The following is a 16,692-nucleotide window of genomic DNA, read 5'->3' on the forward strand; positions in this document are numbered from 1 at the left end:
GCAGGTTGATTTATGATAGAGGATCAAATCTTATGCTATATGAGTTTATCATGTATGTGTCTAATTTTTTTTGTCATTTGACACTAACTAGTTTTCTAATAGTTTTTGTAGAAGATATTAAAAAACACATAGAAAGCAGTGCTTCTGACTGCATAACTTAAAACATGTTGCCGCTGGGTTTGATGTTCTTCTGCTGCAGTTGACTGGATTTTAGTTGTGAACACAGTGGGGCCACACATCAGGCTTTGAGTTAATTGATAAATAAGCACAAGCTCCATGGGGTTAATAAAAGGCAGCTAGTGAGAGAGAAAGAGTCACATATAGGACTAAAGTGGGACAGAGAGATTTTCTGTCGAGACACAGAGGTGGAGACAGTGGGTTCTTATTAATGCAAGAAGATGACAGTTGGAAATTGTTAGGAACAGTGGGGGTTAATGGAGAATATGGCAGACCACTAATTACAATGTTATTTGTGAAGCTTGGTTTAGTTCAGGCTGATGAAAGCTTTTCTGATGAAGTTATCTTAATTGCATTGTAGAATAAGTACCGGCACATAACTAAGGGTATTGTAACTGGTGTAATTAGTGTATGTCTTTGTGGAAAATGAATATGCATATAATGTAAATTGAGTAGATTATGCTTATGCTAGCTGCAGATATAGAAACTGGCTTAAAATTTTCACTGAGCCTAGTACACAAAACTATGGTAGGCTGGCTGAAAACACTTTCAGGGTCATCACAAACCAAACTAGAAGGGCACCTGCCAAGGCCACTGTCAACCAGCATACACGAGACTTCACAGGAAAAAAGTCAAATTCATAGTAAATGATCCAGATTTGCCCCTAAATGTAATACCCTACCCCTCCACCAGGTTTTTTGCAAATCAGTTCTGTACTTTTTGCATAACCCTGCTGACAAATAAACAAAGAAGCCTAAATGTCTCTCTTTGGCTCAAGGATTTTGTCAGTGAAAGAAAATTGAAGTGCCTTGTGCTTGACTGATTCAAAATCAAAAGCATGATCAAGAAAATGGAGACCCACACTGGGTATTCTCATTGGAATATGTGTCCCCGTCAGGGGCAGTGTTGCACAGTCATTTTAGCTAGTCAGGATTGCTTGGCTGGTTTTCCTTTTTACATTGTGACTTCTTCCCCAGACTCTTCTTACAAGGGTGAACTGACCCATGCAGGTGTTTTGAGTCAGGGAAAAGCTGAACTCATGTCCTTGATGAAGCAATGTGACCTAATAATGCTTCTCCTTCACCAAATGTGCCACAGCAGCAGTTCAGCAGTGTGTGTGTGTGTGTGTGTTTGTGTGTGTGTCCCTTCCTGTTGTGCTGTCAGCATGAGACCCCTTGTTATTCCCACTGGACACTGAGACATACGTGACCCATAGACACAGCTAGAATAAAAACACACAACCAACAATCAGTATAGCCCCTTAGAACGCGCACACACATTGCATTTGAACCGTGCAGACCTGTCTTTGTCTTTGGATGTGACTACATGATAGGTCATGCTTGACTGGGGCTGGCCACACACACTCACACACGCACACAAGCACACATTCTTTAATACTATGCTAATGATGACCTTCACCTGTCTTACTGTTGAATATTTTGCTGTTCGGTCTGCAGTTCTGTTTGTGTGTGTGAGACTGTGTGTTCATTTGTGCTTGTAAAGCATTTAGCATGTTTGTGTTGCAGTTTGTAAGAGCTGTGAATACTGTTTTTGCAGTGCTTATTTACTGTCCATTACACTGTATGTCTCAGAAAAAGTACATCAATTATTCATTCACTCATTGAGTCATTGACGAGTAGTCTGCTCCCTAGTGGCTCTAAGGAGACATGGCACTTTACAGATGACGCAACTGAGAGGAGATGAAGATGGATTATTGCAGGATGACCACCACTGCTCCATCCAGCCAGTTCTCTGCTAAGGTGCTGGAAATATCAATGAGTCCAAATAGATAGAAAAGATTTCCACACACTTAGATCTATGCAGTATCTTCACTTTATTTTCTGAGCCCTGTATGCTCTGATGAAGATGGACTGAAACAAATATTGACATCAGCTATAAAGAAAAACAGCAATACTGTATATATACAGTGTGGTCCGAACATCTGGACAGGGAAAAAGAGTGCTCTGTTGAGAGGTAGGTTTTCAGGTTTAGACACACACACATACTCAAAATGCATGCAAACTTATAACTACAGGACTCAAAAGTACATCTGGCTACACAGCTGTACTCACTTAAGGCCTTGGTCGCCGTTCTGCTAATGTGTATATCTGTGTGTCTGTCTGTGTATGTGTATTCATCCCTTATATCCACGACGAAATCATAAATGGATAGAGGATGAACTGTTTTTGGTTGGTCCAGTTCAGCCCAGGAAAGTGGGTCAGTGTGTGTGTGTGTGTGTGTGTGTGTGTGTGTGTGTTTTACTCACCACCAAAGTCTCTGTTTCAGATCAGATGAAAGTCAAAACCATCCATGTTTATAAAGTGAAACATATACAGTTCCACTTCTCATGTAAAAATAAAGCCAAAAAAGGACATGTTTTGAATGAATTCACTCCCTGAGGACCTCTTACTGGCAACTTGAGATTTATTGAAATTGCTTTTATCTGCACTTCACTTTTTTGGGACATGTTATATAAAGTAAAGAGTCCTGACTGCACTTAAAATGTTTATATTAGCAGACCCATTGATGTGTCTGTCTAGATGTGGCTGTAGATTAAACAGTTGTCAGCAGCTTCTACAGTACATGGATTTTGAACTTTAATACACATCACTAAGGCTGGGATCGTGACACACAGGATAGTCAGGATTTCTTGAACATTCAAACTGTATGACGAACAGTTATAACAATAGTTAGTTGCTGCCCTAAATACTTCTTGATATATTTGTAATATACTCCACCAGCAGATGGTACAATGTGCAGCACTGTGTACAGTCACATATCCTGGCACAATTATTGGTATTCTCCAAAGATACAGAGTGACAAACTCCCATATCCTTTCAGATAGATGAAAAAGTATTAACCCAAACGTTGCCAACCAGATCCTTTTAATACCCAACATAATCAAAAAACCCCATGCTATCAGAAGATGGTTAGTAGTACATCTGACTATCTGGTGAACTAAAGACTGAGGTTTAGAGTTCACTGATCTATGTACTGTTTCGAATGCCTTTCCAACCCACAAACATAAGTGCAAGTAATACACTTGTGGATATAATCAGTTTAGCTAATCAGTCACTAGGTAATTTTTACCAAAAACCACTAGTTTCTCTGTAATTAGTCTACTGATCTGTCAGCAAATGGTGGAGTATTATCGCTCCATCTGTCTTCAGAGGGATATATTTCTGCACACAGGTAGATAGCTATCCTGTAATAACCAAATCCCATAACACCACAGAAGCAGGCCTCCGGTAACCACGGCAGCTGGTGTTGCCACGGCAGCGACATGTGACAGATGTGAGCCGCACACATACCTCCATCAGTGTTAATGGGCTCCTCATAGCTGTGTGTGTTGGTGAGAGGCAGAGAGAGGGTGAAAATATATGAAGCTCATGTGAATAATTGCGCGTGTTACCGTGCGTGTGTGGGTTTTTGGCAAGAGGTAAGGGAAAATTTATTCTGTAGTGAGTGTGATAGTGCGTGCACATACTGTACGTGTGTGTTTGTGAGAGAGAGAGCGTGAGCGATCATGCCCTCCTGATGCCTTTCAGGTGTGAAAGACATTACCATATAAAGAGGTGGCTTCATCAATAACAGCAAGATGGTGTGGATGGATGGATGTGTGTGAGGGGAGGGAGGGATGCTGATGCAGGCTGAATCGAAGAGCTTCTTACTAGGTTTATGTCAATTTGACCCACCCCAAGTGCATGTACATACACTCCATCTCAGCATCTAGTATGACTTACTGCACCCTCTCTTTATAATTACTGTATAGGAAATAAAGATTTGTGTGTAATTTAAACAGTTCAAAAATGTAGGTATTTATTACAAAAAACATCCTAATCTGCAAATCCTCTAATCAAAGTAGAATATAATCAGTGCTACATACATTAAATGACCCAAAACTCCCCCAACAGTTCTGTGATAAATACAAATGACAGAGTAAGCTGTGCGATATGATGATATGTACCATGTGACCATAGAAAAACATCTAACATGTCATATTATCCTCTAGTAAATTTTCTTGTGTTGCAAATCGTGCTCTTTACAGTAATATTTTTTGTAATTTGTATAACGCTTTGTGTTTTTCTACATGGCAGGGTGCAGGCTGGAAATTAACATGAAAGCAACACAAACATTTGCAATACAAATACAAACAAGAGAGTGAACATAACACACAACGAGGGGCTTATACCCAAAAGAGGGGCTACTTCTGTTGCATGGACGTGGTTTGAATATGAAATGTCTGACACAGAGCAGAAGACCGTACTTTGCATATAATGCTGCAGACCGGTCACCTATTCAGACTGAAACACAACTGGTATCTTTAACTACCAATGCAAGAATCCAGACTCCACGTTGCAAAAAGCTTTTGCCCATGATACACCATATGATGAAGAATCATGATGATGGCTGCTGTTGCAACTTACATCTGTTAAGGCATGGTCCCAATTTACTTGGTCAAGACACATGGATTTTGTGAGTTGGTGCTAATACTCAACCCAAGGTACACAATGCCAAGTCGAAATGTAATTTTATAAGAAATAGGCCTTTCCATGTGGTAATTTCATATAAACTATTAACTCATTGAATTTACAGAAAATGCACTATATTGTGATATGTATTGTTATCTGGATATGAAATGGCCTATATTGGAATATGACCTTGTGGTCATAACTTGCAGTCCTGCTACAGAGTACAGAGAAAGATACAGCAAACCAAAATCAACCAAATGAGGCCAAAATGCCTCATTGATGAAATGGGTCAAGAGACTGGCAAAAGCTAACAGATTGGCCTGTATGTAAGTGTGGAAATAACATCTTGGAGCTGCAATGATCAGCAGCTGGTTCACTCCATCGAATGAGGTGCATTCACAGAGCTAAATGTTAAAAACTATGTGGCTTTCCACATGTTTAAAACTCAAATGGTCATTAATTTGTTCTAAAAGATACTGGAGGGGAAAATGATTTTTGACCACATGTGCCAACCACTTTCAGTTATGTACTGTTAGTGAGATAATGTGTCTAACAGTAAACATAGCAGTGACTCCCCCTCTACTGCAGTCATCTGTGCAGTCTACAGATCTTAACCGAGCAGAGCCCCTTTAGGATGAGGTGGAACCAGCATGAATGTGGTGCTTAAAATCCTGCAGGAACAAATTTACATCGACATAGACCCCTGTGGAATTTTCCCAGCGCTGCATGTTATCTTTACCGTCAGGAACATACGTATTAATGGAGACGAGGGGTCCAACCCAGTCCCAGTCAGACCAGTCAGATGAAGTCGTGGCTAGTGTTTGTGCAGTATTACAATTTTTTTTTTTTCATTTGTATTTTTTATTATTATTTTTTTTACTGTTTTCCTTTTCTTCACCTCCATTCTCTGTATACACCCCCCCCCCTTCTGTTATTGTATGCATCTCCCTCTCTCATTTTACAGACAAGATACCAGCATCATAGACACACTAACACACAATCCCTCTCTCCCTCTGTTTCTTTCTGTAACACACATATCCACACCCTCATACACACACACACACACACACACACACACACACACACACACACTTTTTTGCTAAATTAGGCTCTAGAGAAAGTGAGAAAAACGAGGAAAACAAAAAGATATAAATTTAGAGGAGGAGAGGGAGGAAGTAAGGGAGAATGAGGAACAAGGGTAAAAATCAGTAGTTAGAGGAAAGAAAAAAAGAGCTTTTCTACTAGCGCTATTATTGTCATTATAGTCGCTGACCCAGAGCGGACACATTTAATTAGACTAACTACCCCAGCCAGTAGACTGCCACAGTCAACACACTGTCTGTGTGTGTAATCTATAAAGAGCCAGAGAAGCTACAAAAAGCTTTGCCAGCTCATAAATGCAGCAGATGATGAATTTAAGTTTGCCATTGTACATTAATTAGGACTTTTAACAAAACATATATTATTAGAGCCAGTAGATTGCTGTGTTTGTACAGTGTGTGCCACTGTTACTGATTTGATTTATTTTGATTCTTAAACTGCATTCATTGTTAATGATAAATGTTTAAGAAATTAAAAGAACATGGTACTAAATGGTACTTTTTTTTAGTATTGTCTCTCATTTAGTGACTTCCTTGTCTCTCTCTATCCTTGTTTCCTGACTTTCTATATTGTCAAATAAACGCAAAAAAAGGGAAAAAAACACAAAAAATAACCACATTGAGATGAAAAAAAGCAACAGTAGTCCACTTGAAGCAGTGACAAAGAGGCCAGTTTTACATTTATAGTACCTCTGCATAGCTCACAGGCTCCAGGGCCAAAACAAACATACCCACCACTCCTGCAAACTGACAACACATTGCAATAACAGGTAGATCATATGCATGAGTGAACAGACCCAAACATACACTAGCCCAGTGTGTAACAGTGTGTACAGATACTCACACAATTGTACTGGCATATGAACACCAAGGCACACTGAGGTTCATATGAGAAGACACACCGATGGACAGACACACTGGCTTGTGTGTATGTGCATTACCAAAAACACACGATGGTGGTGAAAGTGGCAACAGCACCTGCTGCCATGAGATCTGTAGCTGCCATGGCAACTGCCTCTCCATCACCCCCACAGTACAGGAATAAGTAGAGAACACTGTACACTAGTTATGCAGTTGTCTGCTGTCTGACTTCTCCTGTCTGCTCCTATTTTTGTGAGTGGTGAAACTAAATTTTACATTCTATTTGTGCATTACATTGCACACAACCTGTGAACATGACAATATGGAACATTGCTTTTATATTATGAGTGGCATGATGTATGTATGCGTCCTTGTTTCTGTCTGTCTGTGTCTGTCTATCTGTCTGTCTCTCTATATGTCTCTCTGTTTGTCTGTCCATCCATCCATCTATGTGTCAGCTATGTGTCAGTTGTGCAAAAGTGTGGCCTGCCTGTTCAGTTTTTCCTTTCCTGTATTTTCCTCAGAGTTTGAAAAGTTTTTGATTCCATCATCCAGAACCAAGATGAAAAGTGAAAATGTCCCAGTGTTCCAGTAGCAGGTGCCAGCTCCAGCATCCTGTGACACTGTGAAGTCTCGCTCACTGAACAGTTTATTTGAGGACCTGCTAACCACACTTCTAACATTAGCAAACCTGCTGTCATAAGCTGATATATCATACAGAAGCATGCACATGAACTCACGCAAACACACCTCGTGACACACACACACACACACACACACACACACACACACACACACACACACACACACACACACACACACACACACACACACACACACACACACACACACTCTCTGTCACCGGCTATCACATAGTCAGACATAACACATCTATCTTCAACATCTCACACTAGGAAAATCACTTGACAGGCTAAGGTGAGAGTGACAGGGATGATGTGTGTGTGTGAGTGTGTGTCTGTGTGCATGTCTATAATTTATCTTTGTGAAAACTAAAAGTTTTCAACTTTTCAAAGTAAGAGCACCCACAAAGTGAGGGCCTTTCGACTGGACCTCTTCAACAGTATTAGGGTTAGGACTTTAGGTTGACATTCGAATAATAAGTATGCTTTTGTGATGTGTGTGTTGGTTTATGCATTTAGTCCTGATTTTGACATTTGGATGTATAGCATTGTGGCATGAATAGAAAAGGATGAAGGCATTGTGATACATCCTCCCAATACAGACAAGAGAAGCTTGAATTGGCATCTACAGGGAGATAGATAATTTAACACACACACACACACACACACATACAAACAAATGTATATATGCATAAACAGACGCGTGTACAGATGTGGTGGTGCACTGGTTCGCACTGATGCCTGCATGGGTTCCCTCAGGGCACTTCAGCTTTCTCCCACAGTCCAAAGACATGCACATCAGGTTAGTTGGAGATTCTAAATTGCCCGTAGGTGTGAATGTGAGTGTGACTGGTTGTTTGTCTCTGTATGTCAGTCCTGTGATAGACTGGTGACCTGTCCAGGGTGTACCCTGCCTTCGCCCACTGTCAGTTTGGATTGGCTCCAGCTCCCCTACAACCCAATAAAGATCTGCAGATGGATGGAGGCACGTACAGCCTCCTTTACTTGTTTTAGTACAGTGCTAGCAGTTTTATTTACAGAGTATGAGCTCACTAATAACACTTCTGTGCCTTCATAGCTATTTGAGAGAACACACTGGTCTTTCAGAGTCTGACAAATATCATGAAAATGAAAACACTGAAGTTGGCCTTGTGGTCGGTAGGTGTTTGAAACAGTTTTTGAAAATTTGCAAGAAATTCAAAAAGTTATTTTTTTCCCAAAAGCATTTAATTTCAAAATGACCCCTGGGAATTTTGTAAAAAGGTTTTAATGTTTTTATTTCACTGGTCAGTTTAAGTGTACAGGTGTCAGTATTGTAACTACCTACTGTGTGTACCTCTGCCCATTAAGTACACTGGAAGCTGAAAGGGAGATGTGAAGAACAGAAAAGAGGAGAGGGATATAGAGAGGACATTAGAAAGAAATAGAAGTATGTAGGAAGAAGTGACGTAGTTGCCTTTATAAAGGTGCAGTGGCCTTGTACACTGTATGTGTGTTTGTGTGTGTGTGTGTGTGTGTGTGTGTGTGTGTGTGTGTGTGTGTGTGTGTGTGTGTGTGTGTGTGTGTGCTTACAGTGGCAACAGACCTACCTTTTAGGGTCAAAATTAGAGCCAGGACTCTGCCAGTCAGTTGTTCATGTTTTACAAGTAATGTAATGGCATTCCTGTTCTAAATACACTGCACTGCTGGGCTACAAAATGTGTGTGTGTTTGTGTATGTGTGTGTGTGTGTGTGTGTGTGTGTGTGTGTGTGTGTGTGTGTGTGTGTGCATACATTCCTAGCTTAACTATATAGGTTAAGAGGCTGGTGGCTAATGCCAAAGATAGAACTAGGTGTGTGTGTGTCTGTGTGTATGTTTGTGTATTTTAAGCAGGACTGTGAGTTTGTTGTGTCAGAGCATTGTAAAGGCCAGGAGGTGAAACAAGAACAAGGCTGACATTTAAGCCGTAGTTTCCAGTCTTGCTCCATGGCAGACTTCATTACAGTAGTTGATGATCAAGTCCTGTAGTGTTTTAATAAAGGCTTTTTAGAAATATATTTCAAAACCTTGACATTATAGATTACCCTGGTTGTGGTTGCTTCCTGCAGAATTTGTTCTGTTTGTGATGAAAGTGAGGCACTATACATGCTGTATGTTTTGTACAGTTTGTATTACAATATCTGAGTAAATTGGTTCTTAGCAAACAAATCTTTTAGTGGTATATTTACCCTGCCAGGAAAGAGAGAGCTCTTTCCATTTGTCATTCGTCCCATGGACATAAATATCATCCATCTCATCCCAGCAGTATCACCACTATCCTCACATCATGCCTTATCAACAAGATTGAGGAAGAGGAAGATAAGAGAGAGGACAGAAAGAAGAGAAAGAAAGAAAGAAAAAGACAAAGAAAGAAAGAAAGAAAGAAAGAAAGAAAGAAAGAAGGAAAGAAACTATTCAAAATAGAGCTTTAAGAAAAGGATGGGCAACAATACAAATAGGCTACATAAAGGTAGTAAGGTATATGTCAGAGAGGGAGAGAGAGAGAGAGAGAGAGAGAGAGAGAGAGAGAGAGAAAGAGAATTAAATTGGTTGTTTGTTCCCAGCCAGTGCCTCAATCAGACACAGAGAATAGCCTCTAGCCGTTAAACTTTGCAATTACCTTGAGCAGATGGAGCCTGCGAGGCTCGATTTAGAGGGTTTAAAATGGTTGTTGTTGTTTACTGTTGTCTGCTATTGACTGTACAACAGCCTACACATAGTGTCAGAGAGGGGTTCATAGTAAAGCAGACTCTCTCTTTAGCAGTATCTGACTGATCATATCTTCTGGATTGGTAATGAAAGCTTGTAGTGGAACAGTTGTTATTTTGAATCCAGATTTGATGTCCATACAAAACCTGGATGAATAAATCTCCCCTCCCTCAATAACAACTCTGCTCATGAGCAAGACTCTTAAACCTTAGCTGTTCCCTTTTGAAGAGCTCAGTTGCCAGCAGTGAAACACTGTAGTATCTTTATCCATGTATGAATGAGAGGCACTGTATGAATGTGAAGCCTGGAAAAGAGCAAGCATGCTCAGTTGACTTTCATGGATATAGAACTGTTAAAAATGAGTTTTAGTTTTAGAGGCGTGCAGGATGATTCCAGCACTCCCTGAGGAGGTTTAACATTTATGTTTAAACATATAAAACCTCTTTATAAGCCTGGGGAAAGCATCTAACAAATTGGTTTGATGTGCTGGTCAGCCGGGTTTTCTGCATTGCATGGACTGTTTGGTATAGTTATTGTTTTGTGTCAAAAACTCTCACATGGATAGTCTGTTTTTTTATTGTCTCTGAGTAAATTTGTCTGAATATAAATGCAGATTATAGAGGTGTTTCCATCTTATATACATAGTGCCACTATTTAAATTGAAACATATAGAACTAATTTGCTGTTATTTTCTAGCCATGCTAGTGGTGTAGTTTTGGCTCTGGCACACTGGATGCATTGCATGTGCGTGGCGGCTGCGAACATCTTGTTTTTCGTTTTGGGGCCCATGTTAACAGATTAGAGCAAGCACAACGCCTGCGTGAGACACACATCATGTGATCTAGAAGTTTGGCGTCCGGTCTATTTTTCACACATGATGCATGCAGCAAAAATAGACAGACAAAATACCTGTTGATGTCATAATGACATCATACCAACAATGTTACACAGAACTGACACCTACTGCAATAGTTTTCTATGTCTAGGCTGATTCTGAATATGACACAGATATGACAAAATATAAATGCAGAAGACACGCAGTCGGTGTGAATACATGTGCATGTTTTTCCACAGCAGATCAGCAGCGGCAGCTGTGACATAAGGAATGATGAGGTCGGTCAGTCTGTCCACCACTTTGGGCCAGACTGAAATATCTCAACTCCTGGATGGTTTGCCATGAACTTCGGCACTTACTTTCAAACCCCCTAAAGGATTAATTTTGACAAGCTGTTTAAGTTTTCATCTAGCACCGTCATCAGGTCAAAATTTCACTTTGTCTAATAGTTCATTGGTTTACGACTAAATACCTGCTAACTATTCACTGACTATTAGCAACTGTTAGCATGCTTGCATGCTAATCTAAATTGGCAAACATGGCAAACATAATATCAGCATGTTAGTATTGTCATTGTGAGGATGCTAACAGGCCCACGCATGTACATATATGCACAAGATTGTCAGGACCCTGTAAAATCATTTTTTAAAACTGTAGATTGATAACATCATTGAAGTCATAGCCTGATGCTCCCTGTAAGCAGAGTTGACATATACACACTTGTGCATGTGACCATGGTAGCCTACATTTGAATTTACTTTCCCATTAAATGTTCAGTAGCTGTAGAATCAAACCCATAGTTCCCATAGCAGTTCATTTGCCTCATTGTGAGCCAGGAACAACGCTCACTGAGTTTGTGTGTTTGTGTGTGTAAAGGTACACATAATGTTACTGTGCACATATTGTTCACCTAGTTTCCTAATGTATAAGTGGGAGTTGTCAGGCAGATCTTTACCTTCAGCTCCACCCCAGTGAGCCTCACTAACCTTGGCATGGAAAGACACTGCAGGGGAAGAAGGGAAAAAGAGGAGGAAAAGAGGGGAGTAGAGGAAGAGTGAGAGGGCGTCGAAGAGTGTGTGTTCAGGTGTGGGATATGGCAAGATGGATTACCCAACCCAACGGGCAATTTATCACTGTCAGAGTGAGAGAGGGAGAGAGAGACTTGGGAGAGAGGAAAGGAAAGAGGGGACAGTAAAGAAAGTGAGACTTAGGGAGAAGGAGGGTGAGGGATGTCCTGTAGAAGAGAGAGGATAGGGTGGATGGCTTGAGGCACAGATAGAGAAAAAGTGGGTGGAGGATGAAAATGGGGTTAAACAGTTGTGAGAGAGAAACCAACTGAATCATACTTTACAGTATGTACAATAAGAGACATTTATATAACACGAGAAGATGAGCTGAAACTCCATATCTGGAAAGGATGGAGACAGATCAGAGAAAACTTCGGTACAAGTATAAGCAGAATGTTTCCTGTCTGGTTCTTGAAGTACGTGTACTGTACTTCCTAGATTTAAATCTCCTATATTATTCAGTCATTGCTCTACTGCAAAAGAGTGTGTTTCATTTTAGCAATGGTGCACAGTATTTAGTAAAGCTATTAAAATAACTTTGCTCTGTAGTTATGTGTGTTACTACTACATTTACATATGTGGAGCATCATGTACTCAGTGGTTTAGAACCTCTAGAAATGTCTCCCTGGCAATGATTAGCACTGGGCAATTTTCCAATTTCAGACCCTATTTAGAGTCATTATAGTGTCAAAACAATTTATATTTAATAGAAAATATAGGTAACTGTCTCCCTCAGCAAGGTTTGTTCAATCGAACATTATATTTCAACCAGTCTGTTGATGGTGGTAGGGAACACGGTATAGAGGATGACAACAATTACGCTGTATTTTTACTGTGAGCAGCCACCTAGACCTCCTGCAAATATCCCATGTGAAAACAGGCATTTACATAGACTACTTTCCTGCTTAAATTAACTAGCAATAAAGTCAAGATTCTCATCTAAATTCAGGTGCCAGACAACAAGCTAATTGGCAGCTAGCTCACACACTGAAGTGGATTATTTTCACATATAGCTGTGGTAGCAAATGCCTCATTTACAGTGCAGCTCTGATGCAGATGGACTAATTTAAAAACAAGCACCAGAGTTTATATCCAGGTCATTTACAGTCAAGCACCACCATGGCCAGATAATTTAAAAACAGGCACCAGCAAGCAACTTTCACATAAAAAAAACAGACTGTAATTTAAACTATTTCATCCACAGCTGGGCACTGATGTAGATGGCCAGCTAATAAAAACCAGGCTCTCTTCCTGCTAGTTCATGTACATGGTAGCAGTGGGCTCTTCTGTAGACTTAACACTGTGTGAGCTGGGGCATGATTTGTAGCTCAGCTTGTTAATGGGAAAGCAACATACACACATATCGTATACACAGTTTATACACGTACACAGCTCAGCAGACACAACATCTTGAATATACATGAAGCATAAATGAAAAACCTACAGGTTTGCATGAGAGCATGACTGAACTGATCGGTCTGTCTGTAGCATCTGTTTCCAGTATTTTGTACCCACTTTGATTGGGTTTAACATCCCACTACAAACATACACACGGGTCGAGCAATGCTATTTTCGTATATGTGTGCACATGTGTGTTTGGTGAGGAAAATACAACTTTGTGAAGCAGAATGCTCAATGAGTGCTTAACCCAAGTCAATCCAGGCAACGCTCAGACAGCCAATTAATCATAGTTGCTAATCCCAAGCAGTGGCTGCATGAATGTAGCCTTTAGTGGGCTGAAGTACGTCACCAACGTGGTCTAAGGGAGTGCTTCAAAGACTGCCTGAAGACGTTCACACTGACACTGCATCATGAGAGTCACTTACCCACAACCATTCAAAGAAGTAACCTTTCAAAGGGAACTAAAATCTATGCAGACCAATTCATCAAAGCATGTAAAGCCACTGTCTCATCTTCTATGAGTGAACCAGCCCTGCTGTCCTGTCCCCACTGAGAGAAAGGACTACCCTCTGCAAGTGGTGGAGACTGTCCTTTTAATTCAAGGACAAGTGACGGTGATGGCATGGATGCACACGGGTATATATGTGTTCACTGCACATACACTTAATTTTCACCCCCTAAAAGGAGAAAATGTGTTTCATGCCACATGAACAAATTGATTTAGTTTTTTTGATCAAGTGTTTTGTGCATTTTTCATTTGATTAATTCATTATTTACTACAGTGGTTTACGAAAGCGTTGGCAATATAACATGGGCCCTACTGCATAATTACCGGCCTTTAGAGAGAGAGAGAGAATATCAGCATGTGATTAATATGAGCTGTGCTGCTGAGAGAGATCTTCATGGAGAGATCAATCTGAATATTTGTGAAAAATATCACTTGGATGTTATCAAATCTGACACCTGTATTATTACTGATAGTATGAGGCCTCATCAGCACACACAGCGTCAAACAGTGCACACACATGCTGCACAAACATGCACATACAAATATGTACACACAAACACACTTAATTCTCCAGCGAGAAAGAAAGCAGCAAGTAATTTACATCCCCTATAGCTAGTTAGTTTTGTATGCTAATTAATTTCTGCATTGCTATGGCAACACAAACATTCTAATGCGTTTTTCTTTGTTATTAATATAGCGTGTCAACATCACAAGGGAGGGTATGTGTATGTGTGCAGACAAATGTGTGTGTCTATTCATCTAAATGTTTGCATAAGTGACTTTATGCATGTGTGTTAGCATGTGTATGTGTGTATGCATAATAGGTTACATTTGTGTCCTAACCAGTCGCACTCCTCCATCCATTACTGGATCATATGAGGGAAAGACCAATTAAAAAGGTGATTAAAGGAGAAATACTTCAGAGAGGGAGACAGAGAGAGAGAGCAGAGGGGGAGGGTGCAGGTAATAAATGAGAGTGAGACAGAGAGAGAGATGGAAAGAGAGAGAGAAAAACTATTGGGTTCTGTAAGTTATTTGTCACTGAGGAGAAACTGAAAGAAACAAAGAGAAAATTCTGGGGAGGCAGGGGTTGTTTTCCTCAGTGTCTAGACTCTCACTTACATGCTGTTAAAAACAGTTTCTGCTTTGGGTTATTTCTGCAGCGTGTTATAGAAGCACTAGTCGGCCTCTCAGCTAGATATTACTCCCATGCAAGCAGTAAATTCACTGTTTACCTATGTGTTCAAGTAAGTATCGTTTACATCATTTGTACATCTATCTATGCTGCATCAGGCATGTGTGTGTGAGTGTGTGTGTAGGATCGATTGTCTAAACATGCCACCTTCACGAGCACAGTGTTTCTCCTATATGCATTCACACGGTTCATTAATATTCACAATGAAACAGAAGCACCACTATTTGTGGTGTCTACACTGGCTCAGGTCATTATGAAACAAATGCATGCATGCACGCACAGTGACGTCACCAATTATCAGCCCAACATAGGCTCCAGACCTTCTTCACTCTGTCCCTTCTTTTCAGTCTCCTTCATTTTCCATCTGTCACTCTCCATTCATTTCACCATGGTTAGACTTTTGTAATTGAGGCTCAGGAGTGTGATAATGCTCAATCAAGATTTTAGGGACAAATTTGTAGTTATATTGTTTAAATTATTGTTATTCTTCAGATTGGTTAAAACAATTCACACTGGTTCCTGTTCTAGTTTGCATTTGATGATTGACACGCCTAAGAAATAGCTGGGCTGACAATGAGCTTGCAGCTAGGTGTTGGTTAATCAATACAATCTAGCATGACTTTAAAGTGGACTGCAGTCAAATGTGTTGCTTTTATATAGAACTCATTACATGTGTTAACGACTGGTAATTTGTTAAAGGGATCTTTTTTTCTCCATTAAAATGGATTGTGTTTTATCTGTAGCAGTGCTACTCTGCTAGACAGGAGTCCACTGGCTGATGTGGATGATGGGCTGAGGGCAGGTGAATATGTCCTCTGCTGACTGAAAGACTACAGCTTTCCCAGCTCTATCAGCGTAATAATATCTTCTAAAAGTGCCACATCACATTTACTGTTGGTTCTACACCACATGTTAGAAGTTCAAAGACTTGGGCATGGGCAGGATGTCAGATGAAAGCCTATGTAACGCTTTTGTCACTGGTGGAATCTTAACTGGTTGTCTCCAGGTGTATATTTTCTTGTCTCAAGTTGAAAGAGTCATATTTGGCCCTAAATATTACACACGTATAATAGGTGGAGAAAATTAGGTGCACAAAAAGCACCTTGTACGTCCTGAGAGTGAGAGACGAGCACCAAGGGAGACTGAGAGTGACAGACAGAGTGTGTTTTGGAGAGATACTGAGAGAGACCTGTGCTTGACCTCTGTCAGTGTAACATTTGTCCTACATGTGTGCACATCCATGTGTTTGGTGTGTGCGTGTGTGATGTCATTTATAACCTCTGTGTTATTGACCTTGCTCCTGCACAGACACTCAATCATTCACATGCACACACACACACACAGATAGACACACTATCATTCTCCATCATGTACGTGATCATGGGCCAACACACTTAAAATTTATTGTATTTTCTCCACAGTCTCTTTCCTGCTCTGTCTTTTTGCTGCTTTCCATTTTTCATGTGTGTGTATGTGTGTGTGTGTGTGTGTGTGTGTGTGTGTTGCCAGAGCAGGTGCAAGAGATTGACTGGATTTCTTCTGCACGAATTCACTGATCTCAGACCTGCTGAGAAATGCCTGTGTGTGTGTTGATATATATTACAGAGTGGATACAGGGGCTAGTAGAGGAAGAATGAACGAGGAGAGAGATGTGAGGAGTTAAATGAGTGTGGGGGCGGGGGGTAAAAGGTTTACCTTCCTTGGTCA

The 16,692-nt window shown here is 40.5% G+C and overlaps 1 protein-coding gene across 2 annotated transcripts in view; it reads left to right on the forward strand.

Annotated features, from left to right (window-relative positions):
* The window catches only part of kif26ba (kinesin family member 26Ba), a 79,327-nt gene that overhangs the window by 3,496 nt on the left and 59,139 nt on the right, over positions 1-16,692 (forward strand). The window lies entirely within an intron of this gene.

The sequence above is a fragment of the Trachinotus anak genome, unplaced genomic scaffold (genome assembly GCF_046630095.1).
Source record: "Trachinotus anak isolate AG129_WGS33_773 ecotype Australia unplaced genomic scaffold, CSIRO_AGI_Tana_v1 ptg000011l, whole genome shotgun sequence".
NCBI lineage: Eukaryota > Metazoa > Chordata > Actinopteri > Carangiformes > Carangidae > Trachinotus > Trachinotus anak.